The following is a 26110-nucleotide window of genomic DNA, read 5'->3' as shown; positions in this document are numbered from 1 at the left end:
CCACGATACGTCGAATCTATCTGCCTCCCATGCCTGTCCTTCCGATACCCCCCAAACATTAGGATATGAGACATCATGAGCTAACAGTGAACTACCACAAGACCCCCACCCTCCCGCCCCAAACCAAACCCCCCTCCCTGCCTCCCTGCTAAGTGGGCCCCCAACCACCCACCCATGAAACTCGCAGAGTGCCTGTCGCCCCATCTGCCCCGAATCAACCAAATGTGGAAACGTGAACCTGCAGTCCGCAGAAAAAGTCATACTGGATAGCCGGATGGCACCCCCCATTATCGGGCCGTGCAAAGGACCCCCCCTCACTTCCCCGGGCCCCTACCTCCCTCCCCTCCCCTGACATAAAAGACCCCCCCGCCGACAAAGACAAAGAGTTTATAAGCTACAGTCCAGCATCCTTAACCGAATGACAATCCAACCGCTACAGATCGACCCGCCCAACAACCAAGAAACTGGCCAGGCCAGGGCATTACAGCCCCCCCCCTACCCTTCTTCTCACCCGCAATCTCGGCAGCTCGGATCCAGTCACCCCGTAGGAGTCTGCATGTTTTCTCTGAGTTCCCGCGTCGGTGTGTGTTTTGCGTGAACCTCCTGACCACCGCGACCAGCAGTCATTTTACGCGGGCCACTCTGACGGCCCACTGCCCTCCAGCCGTCCATCCAGTCGCTTGCCTCCGCTGGAGAGTCAAAGAAGTATGCCTTTTCGCCATCCATAACTTTGAGCCGCGCCGGAAATACCATCATATATTTCACCCTGTGGTCATGCAGAACACTCTTGACCCATTCAAAGGATCTCAGTAGCCACTGGACGTGTAGGGTAAAGTCTGGGAAAAATCGAATGGTGGCATTCTCCAGTTTCAGATCTCCCGACACACGTGATGCCTGCAGAATTGCGTCTCGATAATTGAGGATGCGAGCAATAATAGTGCGCAGAGGCTCCCCCGGCTTGGGCCTCCCCCCTAACGCACGATGAGCCCTTTCCATGGAGAAAAAGTTTGAGAAGCGTTTCGGCTTAAGGTGTTTGAGGATCAGGTCTTCCACAAAGCAATCCACGGACAGGCCCTCCATTCCCTCAGGAACCCCCATGATACGGAGGTTATTGCGACGAGCCCGACCTTCCTGATCCTCCAGGCGAGCCACCATGTTTGTTTGGTTTTTGGTGAGTGAGGCAACTTGCTCTTCCAACTGTTTCATATTAGCCTGCAGCCCTCCGATACCGCTCTCTGCCGCCGCCACCTTCTCGAACATCTTTCGGAAATCTGCGCGGAGCAAATTTACTTCTTCCGTGACCGAGTCTAATTTGGGCTCCATCGTGCCACGCATATCCTTAATTGCCAGCATGATGTCCCGAAGTGAGGGGTCAGGTCCAACCTCTACCGCTCCGCTGTGCTGACCTGCACCAAGTTGGCCCTCCTCTTTGCCCATTGCCATGGTATATTTATCAATCTGATTGGTTTGGGCCTGTGACATCGGCTTATTGCGGCCCATACTTGGAACCCCACCAGAACAAGTCCAAAGAGGCACCGGATATTCGGGCCGCCTGGGCTCTCCCTCCGCCCAGAGTCCACGGCCACCTCCCGCCGGGAAGCCAGCGTCTCGGTTGCGCCCGATATCGTAACCAGGAGAAGACTCCCAAGCTTGCCGCCAGTCCAACGATCATGGAGGAAACAAGTCTCTTGCAGCGCTGTTCAGGCTGCACACCAGGAACCACCTGCACCCCACCAATTACTGCCAGTCGGGCCTCACTGTCAGCACAGTCCACCAGTGGCAGTCCTGCTCCGCTCCCAGGTTGTCAGCGCGCCGATGGGATGGCGCAAGAGGGGGCCCTCAGGAACCCGGGGACCCCCTGACAAGAAGTCCACAGTTCGTTCTAATGGATGACAGGGGCTCCCGACGCAGCGCCACTACTCCGTCTGGGCGCACCCCTCATCAATGCCACATGCTTAGCAAAGCAACTTCTTGATATGCCCCACGCTGCACAATCCCAGGGGCCAAAGGTGAGGATGCCACAGCCGGGCCGCCAGTCTTTATCCCCTCCCAGCCAGTCAGTTGCTGTTCTCACCCTGCCGCAATCACCGCCAGCCTCACTCCTTGCCTCTTCCGCCCGATGGGCCCTGGCGCCGCCGCTGCACCCTGCTGTCTTCAACCACACCGGCCGTCCCGTCTCGCTGCCGGCCGCCGCCACCGGGAGCGCGGCACTGCAGTGTCCTCAATCCGTCGCGCTGAAGCCAGCAGGGGGGCTACCCCACCGATGGCCGATCACCTCGCCCTCGCCTGCAGTGCACTTACCAGGCAGCGTCTCAGGCCTTCATGTCCGCTGCCGGCTGCACAGCGGCGGGCGCCATTTTCCAGCCGCTGCTCTCCAGCCTCAGGGGGTGCGTCCAAGCGTCCGACTCTGCCCGCCTGCCACTGCCAGCCACAGCCTCAGCTCGCAAGGATCGCCCACGCTCCCCCGCCACTGGAAGCACCAGCCACAGTCGCGCTCCACTGCCGCCCAGCAGGAGCTGCGTGATCGGCGACCCCCCGTCACCTCGATACAGCCGGCGCCATTTTCTCGTCACCAGGCGCGTTGCTGAGGCCGAGGAACCTGCACTGCCGGGCGTCGAAGAGCCTCCACAACAGCACGGATGGTAGCCTGGCACACCTCTTAATCTTAGCACACAGGTAGGGGACCTTTTCAGATACGGATAATGGCGGATGCGGGGGTAATGCTGCGATCTGCTAACGCAGCTCGTTCAGTGTGCGCCCATCTTCTTTGGCTGCAGGCCACGCCACCCCTCTTCCAGCCGCGTTTTGAGGCTTTAATAAGCTTGCTATTCTATTCAGTGTTTGACAATCAATGAAGATCCTATGAGGCAGAAGAAAAGGTCTCCTTAAGTCTTGGTACTCCATTGTAGGAATCTTTGTTGAAGTCGTAAACAACCCATCCTCCCTGATGGTTTTTATTATTGGGCATTGGAAAGTGAATATAACTGTCAGTGTGGGTAGAGAAGCCTCATGGATTCTTAAAGTGCCAGTACCTTTTTTAATCTCTTTAGAGTATGGGCCTATAAGGCTGCATTTCTTTTTCCCTTCTTGATACGATTTTACCTTTTTGAGCAGGAATGCTGCAATTCAGGTTTTAAATTAGTGTTGTCATTGTATTCTGCCAGAAAAAGAGGTTAAGGCTCTGATAGCCAAGCATGGTGTGTTTTTCACCTTGAAGTCAGATGAACATTATGCACTGTTTATGACTTCAATGAAGATTCCAACAATAAAGTACCAAGACAAGTAAGTAACCTCTTATTATCGTTGTGGTCCAAAGGCCCGTGTTTTATGGCTCTTTGCTTTATATGTGGTTGCTGCTCCAAGCAATTGTTACATTTTAAATTTGTTTCTGCAGAAAAGTCCGCTGTCGTATCTATTTTATGTCCTTTGAATGTAGGTGGTCTATGTTTTTTTACTACAGTGATAACTTGTTTTGCTTGTGGTGCATCAAAAAGCAGGCTAAAATGGGCCTGGGCCTTTTTGCTTTGTCTGTGTTGCAGGATTGGAAACGATGTGCCCTTTGAAACTCCTCTTCTAAGAAAAATATGTTCAATAATCGGGGAAGAAATTAACTTAAAAATGTCCATATACTTTTCAAGCCCACTGGGAATTCTAGAAGTGGACCTTGTCCATTCTTTCCCTATCCTCCAAATTTGGTTATTTTTGGCGCTGGACCAAGCATATTGTCCCCAATCTGGGATGCTGTAGTTCAAGGTTTTTAAAAATGGGTAAATTAGTTATATCATTGCGCATTGCTTGTATATTAGTTGACTCCTCACCAGCTGGTTTACAAAAGAATTTATAGTAGCGCCCAATACTGTGATTTCTTTCAATATTTTTTTCTAGATTGATTTCAGTGGCTTTTGTATTCCCTATAGTGGAAGCTGATTTGCTTCTGGCTACTGCTTCTGTTAAGAGTAGTTGGCACTTAGTACGATCGCTCACTTACTTGGTCAAGAATAGATAAAGTGTATTTACAAAACAAACTATTTAACTTCACTACCAAGCTATCTCCACAGTTAGTTAGGTCGTTGGCATACACACCGTGTTTGCATTCGAGTTCCTTCCTTCTGCTTCACCTTTTGTGCTTTATAGTTATAGTTACCTGTATATTGAACTGTATTTACGTCAGTGTTTAGGAGCATCTGGAGGGCAGAAAAAGGCTCAGATTCTTTTGACATTTTGTAGTAGTTTTTGCTCAACTTATCTGTATACCACTGGATACACAAATGGCCTCATCACTGAGATGGCACTATTGCAGTACACAAATTATTCTAAACAGGACAATGTAACTTGGTATAGCTCTGCGGACTGCTGCCTGTCCACTTCCTCTGTCACAGCCAACGCCTGATATATATATGCTGTGTAAACTCCATATACCTTGTATAAACAAAAATCAATAAACGGATTAGATCAAAAAAAGTTATAATGTCCTGATGCTGATAAAAGTGCACCCTGAAATATAAAATTTAAGAAGCAGTAGAGTTAGAAGTACACTTTTTGATATGTCTTTTATTCACAGTACATCTTTGAAGCATTAAAATGAGAGATTACCATTGTTAAATTAAGGGTTGATACAAATTCAGAATTACAGTTTGGACATACGTTTCGTTGCATAGCTTTGTATTTTAACATTTTTAATGGAATTTATTTACAACCAGGTATTGGTATGGATACACAAATCTTTCAAATAGTGTAACTTAAATGAAAGCAATGGAATAATTCATCTTCCCATGAGTAGCTTATGCCAAAGCCAAATAGGTCATGGAGGAAGCTTTAAGAGCCATTAAGCAACTCAAATCAGGGTTGCCAGGTGATCCGTGTCCACCCAGTCTTCTAGCCGAAAAGGCCCTGATCATTAACCCAGTAATTAACAAAGTCTTAAATGACTCTATCGACCGGTATAATGCCCGCCAGATGGAAACATACAAAAATGCTACCTCTTCTAAGAAAAAAAAGCCTATGGCGGATCTCAAAGTGCTAGGTAACTTCAGGCCAATCTCACTCCTTCCAGCATTCTCAAAAATTCTAGAAAATCACGTTAAGGCACAGATTTCGAGTTACTTGGAGAATAATCACCTCGTACACCGAAGTTACTCGCGTTTTTATAGCCAACTGTCGCACTGAAACATCCCTAATAGAAATAACAGATCATATTAAAGGCACGTGAGACAAAGCCTTCTTGATATTATGAGACCTGTCGATGGCTTTCAATAGCATCCCCCATGAAAGACTAGTGGCACGCCTTCTGGACATTGGAATTAAAGGCTTAGCCCTGAAGTGGCTAGCCTCATTTTTAAACAGTTGTCAAGACGTATGGACCCCTCCATACGCAGCCCCAATCCTTGAATTGGCGACTGGGGTCCCCCAAGGATCAGCTCTGAGTCCCACATTATTCAACATGTACTTGACACCCCTGGCCATGCTAGCAGAGGCTTTGGGGGCGTAAGTAATATCCTATGCAGACAACGCTGCTTTTTTCATGCAAAAAGGAGGAATGAGTTAGATGGAAGAGCCATAAAATACTGTCTTTACAATGTGCTCAGTTGGCTATCAGTGCACCTAATGAAATGCAACCCCAATAAAACTGAGATCCTGCTGTATGGTGACTCCTCTCCCGAGGTATGGAGGTCATGGTGGCCACAAGACCCCCTCCCCCTCAGCTCACACCAAAACGTGTTAAAAAATGTGGGAATAAAAATTGATGGCACGTTTTCCTTCCAATCTCAGATTCAGACTGTGGTGGGCTTTGGTTTTGGGATCCTACACTCCGTGAAGAAATGCTTCCCTTTTCTATCGGTAGAAACACGGAAAACGGTGATCCAGGCCTTGATCATCTTCGAGCCTTGTTTACGGAAATGCTCTCTACCTAGGACTCCCAGACAACTTGTTTAGCCGATTACAGGTAGTTCAGAATGCGACAGCCAGATTAATTCTTAATCTCGCTCCAAGAACACATAAGGCCCCGTATTTAAGGACTCTTCATTGGCTGCCCATCAAAAAGAGGATTATTTTTAAGACATTGACCCTGGCACATAAAGCTGTGTATGGGAAAGGAGCTGATTATCTGAGGAGGAGGATACGTGCATATGCCCCTCAGAGAACTGCGTTCCTCCAATAGCTTCCTAGCCAGGATTCCAAAAATCCATTGGGAAATAAAAGGCAGAAGATTATTTTCATTCCTGGGCGCAAAAACACAGAACAAACATCCTAGAGAATTTCGGGCCATCCCAGAGCTGCAAGTTTTTAGTAAAAACTAAAAACCTGGCTGTTCCAGCAAAATGAGTAACACGATTATCGTTTTGGGCAGATGGCTGGTTTTCCTAAATGTTCAGCGCTGGGACACTGTTTGGAGTATGCACAAGCAATATAAATGCCATTTCATTTCAATTCAGTTGAGTCTCATTCGCTATAATATGTAGAACAGCCATACAGAATTTCTGAGCATTTTGTTGCTAATTAATAGAAAACTGAATAGAACCTCTACACATATCTACCATATCTGTTATGTCACTGGCAGAGTAGCATATGTGGTTGTCTGACAGAATTGCTTGAAAATGTGTTTAGGTTTTACAGAAAGATTCAAGTTCATGTTGGTTTATTAGTTCTTTAACTGACGGCAGGTGTAAAAGTAGATTAACACTCCCATTGCTGTAGCAATTAATGGCATTCTGATTTTTTTTCTCTTCAATTGCTTCGAACTTTCCTTGTAATTGTAGCTTGAATCATTTTTCCTTTTAAAAGAAAGTTTCGGTTTTGTCAAATCCGATATTCTCCAAGATGAGGAGTTACGTTTCTTAAACAATTGTATTTGCTGACACAGCTACTGTCTATTGTTTCTTGTGTCATCGAAAGAAGTGATATAGAGTCCTGTTCATTATTTAATGCAAGATAGAGCAATGTATGCCATTCACTCTTTGAGTACTGTAGAGCCAGTGTTAATTATTACATTATCTAAGCTTAATCTTTGTGATTTGTGTATTGTTACCATTGTAAGCCAAATAAAAAGGAGACTGTTCTCTATGAATATCTAAATTGTTTACATGTAGAAATCTTGCTGCACACCGAGCGATCTGTTTTTGCTGTTGAATGTGGTCAAGTTTGACCACAATAAATTAAATACAGATGTCAAAAAGTCCATTACAAATCCCATGGCTGCATTTACTCGTCCTTCTACATGTAAAATTTGATGTAAAATGACACAATTTTTTAATAGCTGTACATCTTTCTCCAGTCGCCATCTCTTGTAATTTCCGGGCTAAAGGTTTGCCTATAGGTATGTTTAGTCCGTGATTCTTAACTTTATCTTTACAAGGAAGATGGCCAAATTCTTCTTTTCCCAGATGTAACATTGCTATTCAGTTGAGCACATTCTTCTACAGTTGACATTAAAAATACCGTGGGTAGTGATTGTTAAAGAAGATAATGCATAACTTGAGCAGGTGAGGAAAGAATTCACTTGTATTGTGTTCCTTTAGTATAATTGTTGCTTCTTTAGTCACAATGCCAAGGCAAATGTCTTTTAAAATCTTGGCATTTTCCTTGTTGTTAGATTGTCTTGTTTTCTGTTTTAATTCTCTGTAGATGAAATGAAATCAAATGTTGACATTGCCTGAACTTCCCAAAGAATTATTTTTGCTTCTGCAAAGGTTTCTAGAATATGGATTCACTCCTTAGAAGTGTAAGATGTAATAATTATTCATAAACAATTAATGTTTTCCTCCGAAGAGCACATCATAGGTCGGTCTGAGCACGTCTTGCATACATACGTAAGTGAACAAATGCTAACATCAAGTTTGAAACCATGCTGATTTCATCTATAATCAAAACATTTTCTTTTTTCAAGGACTCTCCCAAGTATCAGAATACAAATTTAAATATTCCAATTTGTTTTCCTGTTCCACAGGTATTGACAGTAGACGATGGAAAGTGATTCCTTTGATGTGAAGTGCTGTTAAACCAGTGGGAGGAGTAGCTACACAAGATAAATTGGATGTAGCAAATGTATGAACATAAGCAATAATGACTTTAATGAGAAAGCTATTGCCAATTTGTTCTTGGCTGCTCACATATTGTAATGTGGGTTCAAAACTAGTGTATTCACATAATCCATTCTCATGTTGAAATCCATGATCTACTGACTGTTTAATGTCTTTGTATATTTGTAGCTGTTTGCAATTTAGTTGAGATACTGAGTGATCCAAATTATCTACGTTCTTTTTTACTAGCTCCATTGCATGTTGAATTTTGTCCATGGCAGCCACAGTTTCATTATCAATAATTTGTTGTCCAAGTGGGTCACCAGTCCTGCAAGTGGAAGTTTTATTTCATTCTTTTGTCTTGCCTCACAGCTTGGTTTCTGATGGGTAATAAGTGTAGGGTTAACATGGCGTGTTAAACAGCCATTGGTCTCTTCGGCTTGAAGTTTGCCAGCGTTGATATCTTCTGCCATATTCCTTCTATATTAGTAGAACTGAACAACTTCGTAAAGCCATAGTTCTTCTAACAATTGACTTCTCATTGAGTAATATGTCCAACATATTTGTTTTCAAGATGTCCTTGTTTGAGGGATAAAAATGTGCAAAGTATTCAATTTCAGGTAAGCTTTTCAGAACTCTCCGGCGTGACAACGACAAGCCTAAACTAAGCCACAAATTGCCCGTGAATTACCATGTAAGCATGTAGAACTCAAATGGCCACAGGCTTCATAGCTACTGACCTCACGGTGAGATAGGATTTGGAGGCTAAATCTGTATAATCTTTTACTTAAGGATTACTCAGCAGATATGTCTGTTTTTTCTGCCTTTGTAATGTAGGAAGTAACAAAGTGGGCAACTGCTGTAGAGTTACCTGCAGCAAATTGTATATCCATGTTAGCATCCTACTGTTAGACCTGGTCTTCCCTACCCGCATTTTTTGCCTGCTTGCCTTATTTTGCTGATTTCTTTTGTTGACTCTGATCACTTTACCACTGCTAACCAGTGCTAAAGTACATGTGCTCTCTCCCCTAAACCTGGTTTGATTGATGTATCCACAATTGGTACATTTAATTTACTTTTAAGTCCCTAGTAAAGTGCACTACGTGTGCCCAGGGCCTGTAAATTAACTGCTGCTAGTGGGATTGCAGCACTGCTTGTGTCACCCACTCAAGTAGCGCATAAAGATGTCTCAGACCTGACATTGCAGAGCCTGCGTATGCAGTTTACACTGCCATGTCGACTTGGCATTGAAAACCCCTTGCCAAGCCTTAAACTTCACTTTTATTAAATGTAACCCATAGGACAGGGTGCTATGTAATCAAAAGGTAGAACATGTACTTTTATGTTTACATGTCCTGGTAGTGAAAAAATCTCAAAGTCGTTTTTCACTACTGTAAGACATTGGGGATTCCTTATTACACGTAATAAGCTGTAATTCCTGATTGCGAGGGAGTGGATCTGCCATGTTTTGTACCTAGGGATGTGTAATGATAAATCCTCTTTAATGGTGAAATCGAATTTAGCATTACAACTTTGAAAAAGCCACTTTTAGAAAGTTCTAGAAAGAGAAAACCTAGCTACTCACTTATTTGCCTGCTAGCTATTTATGCGCAGAGACCAAATGAACACATATCATATAATCTGGTTATTTATTTAACCTTTTCTTTTTTATATCTTTTTCTTTCTTTTTTTAGAAAAGCATGTGAAATGGGACAAACACATGATATATTGAGACACGTCTCCATATGCTTCCGTAATGGCGAGGAATGAAGATCCTTATTAGCAGGAATCACTCTTCAACTTAAATAAGACGGGAAAACATTTCACGGCCCTACCTGGCTACTGTCTTTGGGCCTAACCCCCTTTTTGTCAAACTTTTTGAAAGTTGGCATTTTCTTGCTCTTAGCCCGTTTGTGTCTGCAGCCTTTCTCTCTCTGATCAGTCTGGGGTGGGTGACAGCTGGACTTTGTGTCTTCCCTCTAGACCGCCACACACAACGGGAATTTAGGTGTGACTTGATGGATCTTCCTGGGAGAATGGAAGGGAGGAGCTGGGGACAGTCTTACACAACTGAATAGGCTGTATCCTGTCCACACACAAAGGGCTGTATACCCCTGTATTGAGTCTAGAGCCAGGGTAGGAAGTGAGGACCTCTATGCACTTCAAAGACACTTCTTTGAAGTGACTCCCACTTAAAAGGCAGAACTGTGTTTAAGTACTGGGTCTCTGATCCCACCAAGACCGTACACTTTTGGACCTGTGGATACTCTGACAATAAACAGGACTGCTGTGCCGCTGAAGGACTGTCACTCTGCTGGAGTGCTGCTCTGGAAGAAATGCGTCCCTCTTGCCTGGAGAGGAAGAACTGGACCTGGAACCCAGGACTCCAGAGTGACTCAAAGGGCTAATCTGCTAGCCTCCTGCTCTGAGCCTCAGGTACATAACAGAATCCTCACAGCTCAAAGTCCCATTTTCAACAACCTCCTGACCCCAGGAGGCGCCTCTCAGGTCCTGGGTCCTTTGAAGTGTTTTGTGGTTCCTTAAGTCAAGTTTTCTGGGTTGTTCTCGATCGCTCTGGAGCCTCACCGCTCGCACTGCTGCAAGTTCATCTCTTTGCACAGCAAGCATCGTCCACCGGTGTGGATCGCCACAGCGAGGCTCCAGCTCGTCTTTCTGTGACTCCTGGCCTTCTCTAAGCACCACGCCAACCACCACCACCGATGCTTTCCTTGCTCACAGTGACTTGCTTCCCCACGAACGGGCACTCTTGGCTCAATTCTTGAGAAGGGAAAACTTACCTCGAACTGTATCCGACATGCGCTCCTTCGCGGTCGGTTTGAACTTATGGATTTGACCCAGTCCAACGCGACCAGATTTCCCCATTTGGCGCTTTTTGCTTCCAAGTGCTATTTTACTCTTTATTCTTTAAACATTATTAAAACTTATTAACTTCGGCGCTACTAATGGGATTTTTGGCTTTTTGGTCTTTTTTTATTTATAAAATTTAGCTCTATTTTTAGAATCTGAAGTGGAGTGTTTTTACACGTTGCCGCTTAACTTAAGCCCAACTGCTCTGAGCCAAGCTGCCAGAGGGTGAGCACAGGTTAATTCAGGGTGTGTTGTTGACTTACCCTGACTAGGATTGTGGTTCCTGCTTGGACAGGGTGCATACATCTGCCAACCAAACCCCCAATTTCTAACACAAACATAACATAACGTGTATTTGTAAAGCACACGTTCACCCTTGTGCATCTGGGCGCTAAATAACAGATCTAAACTGGGGAGGCAAGCCAGGTCCTTTTCCCGGCGTCCGATCGTGTAGTGAGCACGGGACCCACGTCTGGGCATACCCTTCCCCCATAGGCCGAACAGCAAAACACACAAGATGATGGACGGAATGTTGCACATTGGCAAAACATTCACCCCCAGTCACAGATCTGGGTTTAATCCATTGTTATTTTGCTCAGACGTGAACCCCGAGCTCTCTATGCCACTGGAATCAAGCTATCCTGGCTGAAGAGGGGTGAAACCCCGAAACCGGTCCTAGGATGCTTGTTTCCAGTCCAGAGAGGACCTGGCCTGGCAGTTCGGGCTGGACTGTTCCCATGGGGCACATGGTCAAGACTGATTTGCATATGGCTGGGTCCAAACTGGAATGACATGGTGAGCAAAAAATCGATGGATTTAGGCCCAGATCTCTGTACTGGGGTGAATGTATGAAATTGTTCTGCATTCTGTCCATCAACAGTTCTTTTTGTAATATTAGTAAAGGCAGATCCAGTTTGCATAACGTGCTACAGCATAAAAACGAATTAATAGTTCACTTTTCCCATAGTAGGTAAAAATATAAGGAAATCTTCTTGAAAGCGTAGATCCTCTGAATATAATCTTGTAGCTTGGTACTCGCATGCAAACATTTGGACTGGACGATCATCATATTGTCCACCTTTTTTCAATGGGGAATAAATGTGCATAAAATCTTGCTTCTTGTGTTTTTCCGACACACTAACCGGTTCTCTTCTAGCTTCCTTGATCTGATAAAGTTCGATTGCATCACCCATCATGTCTCTGGAGTGTAATTAGTGAATGCTGTAATGATTATTTGTGACACTCAGTAGGCGCACATCCTGGGTATGAGATGGCAGCCGTACGTTGTTAGCTGCATGAGCTGAGAGTAATTCTGTACATGGAAATAAAGTGGGAAGATACGGGCTATACGTTTGGTTACATGTGTTGCGCATTCCCTCCCCTTTACTTGTCTTTTCCCCTTCCCTGTTATACGCGCAGTTGTCAATTTCTGTTATCTAATTATGAATCTATGATTGGCACTCTATTGTAACTGAAAACCAGCATTCCTGCAGGATCTATGAGACAATACATGCAGTGGCATGTGGCAGTAGACACTCTCCAATATTACTGCTCCAGAGGACTCTTAATGTGCAGGCTAAAGATGTGATTATTGTGTGTACTTACCCACCTGCATTATCCACTTTTCCTTCATGCACCTGGTTGCTACTGTAAACTCGCAAAAGTACCTTTAAACCTTGTCCTTGACAATTTCGCCTGCTACGTTAGACATGGACTGTCAATCTAATATATGTATGCACTGAGCCATATATGCTGGATATAGTCCCCAACAGTGCTTGATCTTGTATGCATAATGCTGTACCGTAACTTAAAACTCAATAAAATAGATTCACATAAAAAACAAAATTTAGTGTATACTGTAATGTTGATATATTTGTTCTGATGGATACATCTGCCAGTGGATTCCTCACCTTGTGAATATCCCCTGCGCCAGCAACATTCGCAAACTTTTGTAGCAGTCCATGCCGATGAGGTCGAAGATGACGTCACAGAGACACTGCTCCGCTTGCGACTTCGCTGACGTCACCGGCTCCATAAGAAGACCTCGTTGGCGTGATGACGTCGGTTCCCTTTTTTCCACGCCGTCGACGCCAACGGATTTCGAGAATCTCTATCTGTAGCTTCACTGTTACTTTGTTTTTTTCTACTGCGTCTCTTTGTCTTCTTCTGCGAAAATGTCGACAAAGAAGTCAGGATTCAAACCCTGTCGTGAATGTGGGGAGCATATGTCCATTACGGATCCACATGACGACTGCGTATGGTGCCTGTCATCGGACCATGATGTAGAGGGATGTTCTTGCTGCCACAAGATGAGTTCCAAGGCTCTAAAGGAGAGGGAAGCAAAGCACTTCATCGCGAGGATGAAGAAAGATAAAAGAGGCCGGAGAAAGTCGAGGGCGAGGTCAAGATCGAGGTAGAGATCGAGGTCTGCGTCGAAGTCTACTTTGGGGCATGCTTCCAAATCCAGGAAGCACAAGAAGAAGAGGAGGCATTCCTCTCGGCGTCACTCGGATAAGAGTACGGATCCGGGATCGAAGTCGCCCACTCGACGCCGTAAGGACTTTGTATCTCCCTCACCCGTTCTGTGGAGTGGTCTCATTTTACTATCGTAAAAGGTCCCAATTTAGAAATCTGCAGACTTGTACCTCCAATTGTTTTGTGCTCTGTGTCTGGGGGCGCCGAAAGGATCAAGCAAGAAACTGACGTTGGAACGCAGGAGTGATGCTTATATGCAGCTCTGGTGTGTCAATTCCGGGGTGAAACAAAGCCAACGTGAAGCCCTACACTACCACCCAGTGGCAAGTGGAAGCACTGCTATGAAGAGTTTCCAGCTCTAGCTAGTTAGTGCATGGAAAAAGTATTCTAAAGGTGAGGAAACTGCAGTTAGAGTATCCACCACTTTTGGACCTGGCCCTTTTTGCAGGGCTATCCCCAAACCTTTTGCCTTCTTCCTCCTGTTTTTCTGACCTTCTTTGGTTGGCTTTAGGACTCTGTGCACTTTACCAATTCCAATCACTGTTAAAGTGCATATGCTCTTGCCTATAAAACATGGTATGTTTGGGTTGTTCCTATTACAGTGCATTGTGTGCCAAGGGTCTGTTAATCAAATGCTACTAGTGGGCCTGCAGCACTGATTGTGCCACCCACATGAGTAGCCCTTTAATCTTGTCTCAGGCCTGCCACTGCATGGCCTGCGGGTGCAGTTTTTAGCTGCCATGTAGACCTGGCAAGTTCACCTACTTGCCATGTCCAAACCTTCCCTTTTACTACATGCAAGGCATCTCTAAGGTAGGCCCTAGTAAGCCCCATGGGCAGGTTGGCGTGTATTTAAAAAGTAGGACATGTGCCTTTTGAGTTTTACATGTCTTGATAGTGAAAAACCTCTAAAATTCGTTTTTCACTACAGCAAGGCTTATCTCTCCCATAGGTTAGCATTGGAGCTTCCCTGTAACACTTTAACAGTGTGTCTTCCAATTGAGAGCCAATAGAAAATTGGAGTTTGGTGTCTCTGGACTCACAATTTAAAAACACATATTTTAGTGAAGATGCTTTTTAAATTGTAGGTCTGAAAGTGTCACTTTTAGAAAGTTACAAAAAAAAAAAAGAATGAGATCCCGATAACCCAGTTGAAACCCGGGTAAGATGGTAGCAAACAACGTCTCAACAGGTAGTATTTGAACGACAAGCAAAAGTAATTAATAACATACGGGAAACAAAAAAAAGGGAAGAGACACCAAAATTGGGTAACACGGTCTGTATTAGATGTCGTTTAGGAAAAACATTAATTTCAAACAGCAATACTCTTTCTTCAATGTAGGTGTAATCACAAAGGTGCACACATAGTGCTTGTAAAAGGTGAATGGCGCAGTGATGCATGTGATATGGTGACTGTGCCAAAGGTGTGATTAAAAATGGTACATAACATCAACAGTGTAAGTAAAGTAATAATTTATTCTTTTTGATTAATTAAAACCATTACAAAATTACATTCAACTGAAACATTTTGATAAAAATGACTTCTTTTCAATCAATGCTCTATTAAAAGGTTTTTAAGTATCGATGTATACATTCGTAAATCAAAAGTACAGAGTGTCCAGATTAGTTTTGCTGGAATCCTGTAAAGAATGATATACTGGTTGCAGTCCCAAGCATCTTTTGCTTGGAAGCTACTAAAAATAAGAACTTAACCCCTTCTGTGCCCATGACGAGATGGTCTCGTCATGGAGCACAGTCGCGCTGTGCCCATGACGAGACCATCTCGTCATGACACCCACCCATGGGGGAAGCGCTGGCGCTCCCCCCGTGAGTGGTCGAACTTTATTTTTTAACTGGGAAGGCAGGGGAAGACCTTCCCCTGGCCCCCCCGCGTCATCAATGACGTCGTCGCGCTGACGTCATTGGAGGTTTCCCTTTGCTCTCCGAGGCGCAGGAAGCCATTTACTTCCTGCTCCACGGAGAGTAAAGGTGAGTTTGGGGGCTGGGGAGGGGGGGTTTCTTGCATCGGTGGGTTTGGGTTAGGGTGGGGGGACTTTGGTATGCTAAGGCATGCCACAAGGCTCGGCTAGGCAATTTTGATGTCGCATCACTACGTTTTGGGCCCTTGTCGCGGGTACTTGGGCCTCCCACACGAGTGAGGCACCATTTTTATCGGGAGACCCGGAGGGAACGCTGGGTGGTAGGAAATTTGTGTCAGCCCGGTGATGCCTCAACTTTCCCACACAAAAATGTGTGAAAAAGGTGATTTTTTTTTTTCAGCTACATTTGAGGTTTGCAGGGCATTCTGGGTAAGGAAACGTTGGGGGATCCACGCAAGCCATACCTCCCTGGAATCCCCCGGGTTTCTAGTTTTCAGAAATGTGTGGGTTTGGTAGGTTCCCCTAGGTGGCCGCTGAGCACCGGGCCAAAAACCCAGGTGACCCCCCTTGCAAAACCAGGTCGTTTTGAGGTAGGCAATTTTCATGTCGCCTCAATACGTTTTGGGGCCTTGCCTGTCGCGGGTACTTGGGCCTCCCACACGAGTGAGGCACCATTTTTATCGGGAGACCCGGAGGGAACGCTGGGTGGTAGGAAATTTGTGTCAGCCCGGTGATGCCTCAACTTTCCCACACAAAAATGTGTGAAAAAGGTGATTTATTTCAGCTAAATTTGAGGTTTGCAGGGCATTCTGGGTAAGGAAACGTTGGGGGATCCACGCAAGCCATACCTCCCTGGAATCCCCCGGGTGTCTAGCTTTCAGAAATGTGTGGGTTTGGTAGGTTCCCCTAGGTGGCCGCTGAGCACCGGGCCAAAAACCCAGGTGACCCCCCTTGCAAAACCAGGTCGTTTTGAGGTAGGCAATTTTCATGTCGCCTCAATACGTTTTGGGGCCTTGCCTGTCGCGGGTACTTGGGCCTCCCACACGATTGAGGCACCGTTTTTATCGGGAGACCCGGGGGAACGCTGGGTGGTAGGAAATTTGTGTCAGCCCGGTGATGCCTCAACTTTCCCACACAAAAATGTGTGAAAAAGGTGATTTTTTTTCAGCTAAATTTGAGGTTTGCAGGGCATTCTGGGTAAGGAAACGTTGGGGGATCCACGCAAGCCGTACCTCCCTAGAATCCCCCGGGTATCTAGTTTTCAAAAATGTATAGGTTTGCTAGGTTTCCCAAGGTGCTCGTAGAGCTAGGGTTCAAAAACTAGAGCTAGGCACTTTGCCAAAAAAGGGTAAATTTTCACTGCGATATTGAGTTGTGACCATGTTGTGTTTTGCGCCGTTTCCTGTCGCGGGCACTAGGCCGACCCACACAAGTGAGGTACCGTTTTTCTCGTAAGACTTTGGGGAACGCGTGGTGGGTGGAAATTTGTGGATCCACGCAGGTTCCGGAACTTTCCACCACAGAAATGTGGGGAAAATGTGTTTTTTTTGTCAATGTTTTAGGTTTGCAAGGGATTCTGGGTAACAGACCCTGGTGGGAGGCAGTCAAGTCACCCCATCCTGGATTCCCCGGAGTGTCTAGTTTTCAAAAATGTATAGGTTTGCTAGGTTTCCCAAGGTGCCCGCAGAGCTAGGGTTCAAAAACTAGAGCTAGGCACTTTGCCAAAAAAGGGTAAATTTTCACTGCGATATTGAGTTGTGACCACGTTGCGTTTTGCGCCGTTTCCTGTCGCGGGCACTATGCCTACCCACACCAGTAAGGTACCATTTTTATCGGGAGACTTAGGGTAATTCAGTTTTGTAAAGGAACTGTTATTATCTATTGACTTTCGATGCATTTCTGCCTTCCAAATGAAAGATATTGTGTAAAAAAGAAGTCATTCTAAAAAATGACTGATAATTCTCATGCTAGTATGAGTATTCCCAATTTCAGAAATGTGCAAATATCTACTGTTTCTAAACTCTATATTTTGTTCCCATTTCAGAAATACATAGGTGTCTTTCATACCGATTTTTCCATGTACACATTTTTACAGAATAATTACTATATACCCGGTACATAATAAAAAACCATTGCAAGTTGCTGCTCAGTTTTTGGCTCTGGGTTCGTCTGGTTCTTGGTGAACCTACAAGTCCTATATATCCCCACAACCAGTAATGTCCAGCGGATGTAATGGTATATTGCTTTCAAAGAGCTGTCATAATTAGAAGAAGTTACAGGTGAAAACGTTGACACAAAAGGCTTTTTTTTTTTTCAACTAATTTTCAATTTATCCTATATTTAACTGTTATTTTCTATAGAAAAACCTTGATGGATCTACACAAATGACCCCTTGCTGAATTCAGAATTGTGTCTTCTTCTCGAAAATGTATAGCTTTCCAGGATCCATTATTGCTTTTGTACCCATTTCCACCATTAACTGGAAGGAGGTTGAAAGCACAAATAATAGCAAAATTAGGCTATGTCCCAGAAAAATGCCAAAACTGTGTAAAAAATGTTGGGTTTCTGACAAAAGTCTGGTATACCCGAAAAGCTGGGAAAATGGTGATTTCAACCCCACAAACCCTTTTTTGATAACATTTGCAGGGAAAAACCCAGATGCTTTAATTTGCAGCCCGTTTTTCCAATTTTTCCGAAAAACCCCAAAATGTTGCTGTATTTTGGCTCATTTCTGTGACCCCTCCAGGGGAATCCACAAACCCTGAGTACCTTTAGAATCCCCATGATGTTGGAAGAAAAGGACGCAAATTTGGGGTGGATACCTAATGAGGTCAAAAAGTTACAGGGGCCTAAGCGCGCACTACCCCAAATAGCCAAAAAAAGGCTTGGCACAGGAGGGGGAAAAGGCCTGGCAGCGAAAGGGTTAACGAGCTTCCCATTTAGTTGTGGATCCTGTGGGTTGAAGCATGCGAGTACTGCTTGTCTCCGGGTGCGTATGCCTCATTCGTTAAAATGAGTTTTTAGCAGGCCTTTCCTTATTAAGCATTACACAGGAGCATATTATGTGTTCAGTGTCCTCCTTTCCAGCTCTGCATAGCCGGCATAAGTTCCCGTAGTTCTTTCTCAGCCATGGTGGAAGATGAGGTGTGGCTGGCAGGATTTCTAGCCTGTGCTTTAACAAGGCTTCTTTAGACTTCCCTGAATACCCTAGTTTAAAGTATAACTGTGATCCAAATGATTTATAATTGGATAAAATCATCCATGCGTGGCTCCGGTGGGACTATCCATCAATTTTAGACATGTTATGGACCCAGAAAGCCATAGGAATGCTGTGCTTTGTCAACAGAGTTTCGACTTGGACAATTTCATGTCATCAACAGGACGAGATTACATGAGTTATTTTGAGACTGCTGTAGAAATGAAAAGGAGGAGAAGGAAAACAGGACGGTGGTACTGGGAGAGAAGGATAATGAGACAAGGGATGGGTCAAGGGATTAACTACCTGGACTGGTAGCAAATCCGGATTGGTAGATCCCAATTGGTAGGGGTCACTGAGTACAAGCAAGGTGAATTAAAGAGGTTCCGGGGAGGGATCCTGGAACAATGGGAAAGAATTAAAAGACGGGCTGGGAGGGACGAGGTGGGTATCAATTGGGAGAAGTTGACTTACCAGGGGGGATGGTGGAAAGGGGCAAGAAGGCTTAGCCGGAGCTTGGGTCCAGTTAGTATTCAAAGACGTAAATCGGGGGAGATGGCAATCTGGGAATTAGTCAGGTCCAAATTGAACCTAATCAGAGAAGAAGGGCACTAGTGAAAGAAGCAGGAAGGCATAATCAAATTCATTATTATGAAGAAGTCAGTAGTACTTGAGAAGCCTGGATGAGTGCAGAGTCGCACTGGCACTGGAAGAAATGGCCACAAGGATTCCGTGGTAGAGTGAGGTTAAGAATTAAGGCCTGTGTGGGTGCTTGCGGAGACCTAAAGGCGTTTAGGTAAGGCGCATGGAGCTGGTCACGCTTGTACTGCTAGCACCATGCGCAGCGCAGATTAAAAGATACCACTTAGCTGGACCGGTGGGCGTTCCAAAGCAGGCCTGGGGTGGCCGTGAGGGAGCATAGGGGGGCATGGCGGGGAGAAAAGGGAAGGTGCAGGCCGGATAAGATGACACCTGCAGCCAGGCATGCACACCAAGGGTGGCACCTGCCAGTGCAAACACTGTGAAAATAAATCTAAAATAAATAAATCTAAAACGTAGCCTCTTAACAGGGGAGTGTGCAGGGAGGTCCATAACCAATGCGGTGTGGCTTGGACTGGGAGATGTGGGGCTGGACAGGAAGGAAAAGGCCTATGAGGCGGTCGAAAAGCTAAACCACGTGTCACATGGGTATGCGACAGGAAGCCAGTTACCCCCCGGGGATGGTGGAGGGTGGGAAAGAGAAGAAAAAGAGGTAAGGCACACAAGGTGAATAGATGAATACAAGTCAATCAGAGTCTTGTGGGACTGGAGAAAAATAACTCCATATCCAACCATTATACATGATAACAATAAGGATACATTTTAACAAATTAATAATAGCACGGTGTTAAAACACTTGAGATAACAAAAAATTTAAGCCTGCAGGTATAAGAAGAAAAAAGAAAAACAGAAAAAGAGAACAAATCTACATTCAATTGATACTATCCATGTTCATACTGACAATGCAATACATTTACAAAAATACCACAATTAAAAGGATTAATAGATTTAGAAAGTTGACATTTTCTTACTTTAACCATTCTGTGCCTCTGCCTGTCCCTAAAATACACGTCTGTATCAGGGTGACTGCTGGGCTTTGTGAATTCATTCTATACAGTCACACAAAGGGAGCTGAAGTGTGCCTTGCATATCCTGATGGTCCGTCACCAGGCTGATTAGTCTTCCTGAGCTAGAGTGATGGGAGAAGCTGACACTTGCACCTGAATAGGGCTGTGCCTGTCCCCACACAAACAGCTGCACACCCCTTACAGTGTGTCAGGAGCCAGGGCAGGAAAGGCAGGGTCTTGTGCACTACAAATACCTTTCTTTGAAGTCTTCCTACTTCAAAGGCTTAAATGGATATAAGTACTGGACCACTGACACCGTATACTTGTAACACTTCTGGACTGAGGACATTCTGCCTGGAAGAAGAGCTGTTGGACTGCCATTTTGCTGTTTGATTTACTGTGTTGGCCTGCTGTCTGCTGCTTCTTGCCTGGAAGTGAGAGGACTGGACTTTTCTCTCTGCATCCTGCTTTCTAAAGTTTCTCCAAGGGCTTGAGTTGAGCTTGCCTTCTGTTGGAAGTCTCAGGACCATCAAAGACTTCACCAGCATCTTTCTACAAGCACCTGGGCTCCTCTGCTGTGAATCCTGACCTGCCAAGTGGTGCCATACCCCGTCGTCGACCCTTAATGGTGAATCTGGTGCTGCAATCAAGAAATTCAGGTATGGACTTCAAGTGTCACTTCAAAATTGGCGCATCTCTGTGAAATCAACTAATCACTGCTCCCTGCTCCGAAGCCATGGTCCCTGCTCGCAGAGTGCGCGATTCAATGACCACGACTTACAGCGCAAGCTCCGACAGTGCTGCAGTGCCTCCAAAGTACCACCGCTGTGTGAGTCTCAAGCACTGCTTCACCGAAGTCTATGATGCATCGCTCCAACTCCAACGCAGGGCCTGCGGCCTGGTGGTGTAACATCAATGCCGTGGAATTGACGCACCGCGCTGTGACATCGACACCTCGTTGCCTTTAAAACCTGAGGTCTCGCACCTACGACCGACGCATCACCTCCCTTTCGCCCCACATCATCCTCGGGTGTTAGCGGCTCAACGACTCAGCACCGCCTCCTGGAACTAGCACATCACTTTGCTACAGTGACGCCTAACCTCCTTTGCACAACGCATTGTCCCCGAGCACCACCCACCTGCATAGCAGTAAGGAACCGATGCATCACCTGCCTTCGTGACGCCTCGCCTCCTCTGTGCAACAGACCATCTTGGACTTTTTTATGCATCCATGTACTGTACCGGGATATGTGCGACTCCAGTAGCCGGCCCGCACTCCATTGCAATTGGACCAAACTTGTGGATTTGTCTTGGTCAAGCGCGACCAGATAGCCCCAGTTGGAGCTATTGTTTTCTAAGCACTACAACTGCATTTAATATTGAAGGATTTATATCTTGACTGGTGTATGTTGAATTTTTGTATTTTTGGTCTTGTGTTCTAAATATTGGCTACTTTTCTAAACTGGTGTGGAGTACTTTAGTGGTGTTTTCGCCGTGTTACTTCTGTGTGTGTGCACAAATACTGTACACATTGCCTCTTCGGTTTAGCCTGACTGCTCTGAGCCACGCTACCTGAGGGCGAGCACAGGTAAACTTAGTGTGTACTACACTTACCTTGACTAGAGTGGTGGTTCCTGTTTGTGCAGGGTGCATTTGACAACCAGAAACCCCATTCCTAGCAACCACAAAGGGTGTTAACGAAGGTAACTAGCTCTTTACTGGTATTTTTCATTTTCTCTTAGCCTTGAGAAAGCTCCTAGACATAATGTTAGGCCATGGAAAATGAAAAACAGAAGGATTATATCACCATAAAGTTTCATTAAGGTTGTATGTTTGAAAGAAAAACACCAAAATAATTTTTAGGATAAGAGCTATACTTCAAGATCTACAAGCATACTTGTAAATTATAGGTGGGTGGTAACTCCGAACCATGGCCCGGGTATCGCCTCTTATATTCACTCTGCACAATCAGATACAGATGTACAAATATCTGCAGAATGATTTTGCTTCCAGATTCAATACTAGTTCTTTAAGATCTGTGAGTGTAAGAACCACAATTCTTCCTGACAAATGGACCTGTTCATGATAATATGGGCCATGGAGATTCAGGAACTTTTTCTAAGCCACTACTGTTCCAAACGATTGCTTTTGGAACTCAGAGTGATCAAGTAGACTCAAAACCCTTTCTGCCTTAAGTCAAAAAGTTTCTATTTTTTTCTTTTTTTTTTCTTTAAATCTTTTTATTGACCTTTATTATTTTTAACAGCACAACAATAGTCAAATGGCCACAATGCCAGGCAAGGACACCACAGCAAGACATATCGCATGGTATTAGCATCGATAGCGAGAGTGTACTGTGTCAGACATGGTGTAGTAAGGTTATCCACAATATCAGAACACTTGAGGAAGTATAAGAGAATGTATAATCAAGCGCTGCGTATTGTGATGCTATACTATGCGTGATGTTGAGTAGCACTGAACGATGGATGAAGGGTACAACATAATGAGGACAAAATAACTTGACTAAGGGAAAGGGGTAACCACCCGTGACCCAAGGTCCTGAAATGTAGCAATGGCTAAATAACTGCTTTTTGAAGCGCATGAAGATGCCGTGTCACGACGGAGCATGTGAGGATTTTGTGAGGGAGCCCTTATTATGGCAACACATTAACAGGAGTGGAGAGCCTTCTTGGCGCTGAGGCGACCTTTGCCTCGTCCTGTGAGCCTGCTGTGGGCGTATCTGACTTCTGCAACTCAAGCCCCATAGCTCCCCAATGTGTAGCAAGAGGGAATTTGCGAAGTCCCAGTAAGTCCTCCATCTACAGAGTCATGCCCTCTGCCTTGGCCTAATTGAGCATAGAGAGGTGCCAGGCCAATGCATGAGACGCCGCCTGGGCTTTCCATTTTTTAGTGATCAGGTGTTTCGCCGTAATGAAGCCCAGGTCTAAGAATCGTGCGGTAGCCCTGGTTTCTTGCTTCTCTTAAAGAGATGTAATATATACACCTCCCAGTGGAAGGGAACCACATGTTTAGTACAGCGGGACAAGGTGGCCGCCACGTCTGTCCAATATTTCCCTAGGGCAGGACAATGCCAGAGCATATGTAGGAAGTCTGCGTTGGGCAGGTGACACCTGGTGCATTCAGAATCATCCGGATGGAAGAACTTATTTTTCTGGGCAGGGGAGAGGTATGCGCGATGGAGAATAAAATATTGAATCTGCCTAAAGCGCTGGTTGCGAGGGACACTTGTAGTTTAAATCAAAAATTCTGATGTCGGATAACAGACAATATGACCACTTAGTTTTAGATTTGTTATCAAAGAGGAACAAGATCTTTTCTCCTCTCAGTAGAATCACAATCTCTATGACACTTTGCCTTAAATCACAATGTTGCTCTACAGGTGGAGCTAATGCCTAGATTCTACAAAGGCGTGATAGATGCTCTATAGCATACAAACAACACATAGCTGCTGTGTTAGGGATACCAGCAATAGACTCTAATTTGTCTTCCAAAGATGGGGAACTCCATCACAGAATTGTTTTTAACCCTTGAAATGCAAAATCCCATCATCAACCCTGTCCTGTTTCTACCAGCTATCAATTTATTATGGCGTGTTGAAGAGCTTCAGGCTTTCATCCATGCACTTTCCAGTCGTAAATAACTCCCTTTGGAAACCACTTGTATTCCGTCAACTGAATATGCAAACACCCAATCCCCAAACATTCATACCTCCAGTCTTGAATGAGTTAAATGCTGCACAATAAATAAAAACTTTATATCTCCAAATTTAATTAAAATATTTTTTTTCAATCAGTATGTCAAAAATTGTTACAATTATTTCATAAGTAAAAATGTAATTACAAGAGAAAACTAAAAATTAAAAAATACACAGACTACATGAATACAATAATTTGAAGGAGAAAAAATATACAAGACAATTACATCTGCCATTGATTCGAGCTAATTTGTAGGAATCAATAAAAACAACACATAGTAAAAACCCATTTCTTTTCGAATGTGATCTGTTCCTCGAATTTAGCACAGTGTGTGCCTCAATGCAGAACATAAATCAGCATTAAAAACTAATAATACTAATGTCCCTCTTGTTAAAGACACTATACAGTGGTGAAACATAGCCATTTGGACTTCACTGCTTCATCCTTAAAAAGATCACAGGTAATAGAAGAGGCTGTAACCTTTAACCTAAGCGAAAAAATAAAGTACAGTGGTACATGTCTAAGATTGATTCTGTTAGAAAGGGCTTGAACTCGAGAGAGAATTGGATGAACGCCTATCATTGTGATGCTTTACAGGTTAACCTGTTGAGGGAGCAGAGCTTGCTGCCATTCTGTAGGCAGCGCCGCAGAAGAGCTCCCCAGCTGCCTTGCAAATGCCCGGCCCCTTATGGCCCCTATGCTGCCCAAAACAACCTGCAGCAGGGGCCCTGCCTGCTGTAGACCCAAGGGCACACAGCGCATCCAACTTGGCAGACCAGACCGCCGATGCCAACCATGATGTGCCGAGGATGATCAGAACTGCCTGTCGAACAAAGTTGGCAGCTCTGATGTGAACAAAGATGCACCTGATGCTCACTAGACTGCTACCACCACGGCTGCAACGCCCAGGCGGAGAGCGGGAAGATTACGCTCGGTGGGGCCGAGACCCTCCATCCCTTCCTTTCGTTACCGCCTGCATTATGGAGCCCGGTGGCCCTCCCATTTACTCTTATCCATGCTGGAGTCTGGTGTACCGCTTCCTTCTTTAGTGGGAGGCTGGACAGACAGAGCAGTGGGAACTTGTCCTCTTTTGAATTGGACGGAGCGCTGAGTCCGACTGAAGGTTAATGGCACATAAAGACCGAGTGTGCGGCCGCACTGAATGAAGGCTGATCAGGCCGCCTGCCAAAACAAGATAGCAGCCCCGAGATGAGATGCACACAGCAGTGCCTGAAACACTCACTGCCCTCACCACATTGGCTGCAATATCTGAGCAGACTGTGAGGAGACTGCCCTTCGTTGGGGCCACCATTGGAACTTCCTCCGCCTCCCCCCATTTTGTTGGACTGCCTGCACCATGGAACTCGGTGGTCTCACCCACTCTCCCCTCCGGTATTGGAACCTAGTACCCTGCTTTCTTGTTTCAGCAAATAACCAGCAAAGGATCAACCAGGCAGCGGAGGCCTGCCATTTTGGGGAATTAGAGTTATGTGCGGGGGCCAGCTGGAGCCTGACTAGTGGCCCCAGCATTGAAGGTACATTAGACTGTGGAGCACAGCGCTTGGGGACCTGTTGGGGTATTGTGGGCCCCCTCTGGTCTGCTTTTCCCCCGACCTCCCCGCCTACTGCACTTCTTGGTTGTGTACTCCATGCCACCTTTGCACATTGCCAGTATACAGTACAGGATGGATGAACATACGCGCTGCATTGGCTGAAGCTGTGGGGAGTGACGCCATCGCCAGAGGCCACCAACAGATCGCTCATTCTACCAGGCTAGGAGTTGATCTACGACCACCTTGTCTGAACTGTGTGGAGTAAACGTGGGCCCCCAGGTGCATGCGGACAGGATCTGGACGGGTTCTGGAAGAGCACAGGATAGGATGGCAAAGGGGACAGTCCTACCTATGTTGCATGTTGAGTGCCTCCCTCTCCAGGACTGCACTTTCCCCCGTTGACTTACCACTCAATACTGAAGTAGTAGCAGCTCTGTATGTGGTTATACTCTAACTGCAGTTGTTAGTTGTGGACTACCTCCCCATGTCCCACTACAACATGAGACGGTATCAGAGACTAAAAGATGACACTTCAAAGGGCGCCCCTTAGAGGTGTTCAAGCAAGGCGTTGAGAGCGGAATTACCTCTCAACTTGATGACAAGCTTGATAAGCTGATGCCGGCAATTGATGCCTCTGGGTAGCGACTGGAGGGCAAGATCTACTCAATAGCGGTAGAGTTGGGCGTTATCCGGTAGGATTTGACAAAGATGTCGCCACAGGTGTCTAAACGTGAGACTTCCGTTCAGAACCTAATTCCAGAACCGGCGAACATGGATCACCGCCGCACCAATTTGGA

At 45.3% G+C, this 26110-nt stretch overlaps 1 protein-coding gene across 5 annotated transcripts in view; it reads left to right on the top strand.

The window, feature by feature from the left end:
* FANK1 (fibronectin type III and ankyrin repeat domains 1) overlaps window positions 1-26110 on the top strand; it is a 1120241-nt gene that overhangs the window by 131015 nt on the left and 963116 nt on the right. The window contains exon 2 of one of the 5 annotated variants that reach the window (XM_085606242.1): window positions 7946-8043. The exons of the other annotated variants lie outside the window; for them this stretch is intronic. The gene's annotated coding sequence lies outside the window, so the exon portion shown is untranslated. The remainder of the gene's footprint in view (window positions 1-7945; window positions 8044-26110) is intronic. 5 annotated transcript variants of the gene reach the window in all.

The sequence above is a fragment of the Triturus cristatus genome, chromosome 1_2 (assembly GCF_964204655.1).
Source record: "Triturus cristatus chromosome 1_2, aTriCri1.1, whole genome shotgun sequence".
Taxonomy (NCBI): Eukaryota; Metazoa; Chordata; class Amphibia; order Caudata; family Salamandridae; genus Triturus; species Triturus cristatus.
The sequence above is the reverse complement of the archived record's forward strand: the minus strand, read 5'-3'. Positions and strand labels throughout refer to the sequence as shown.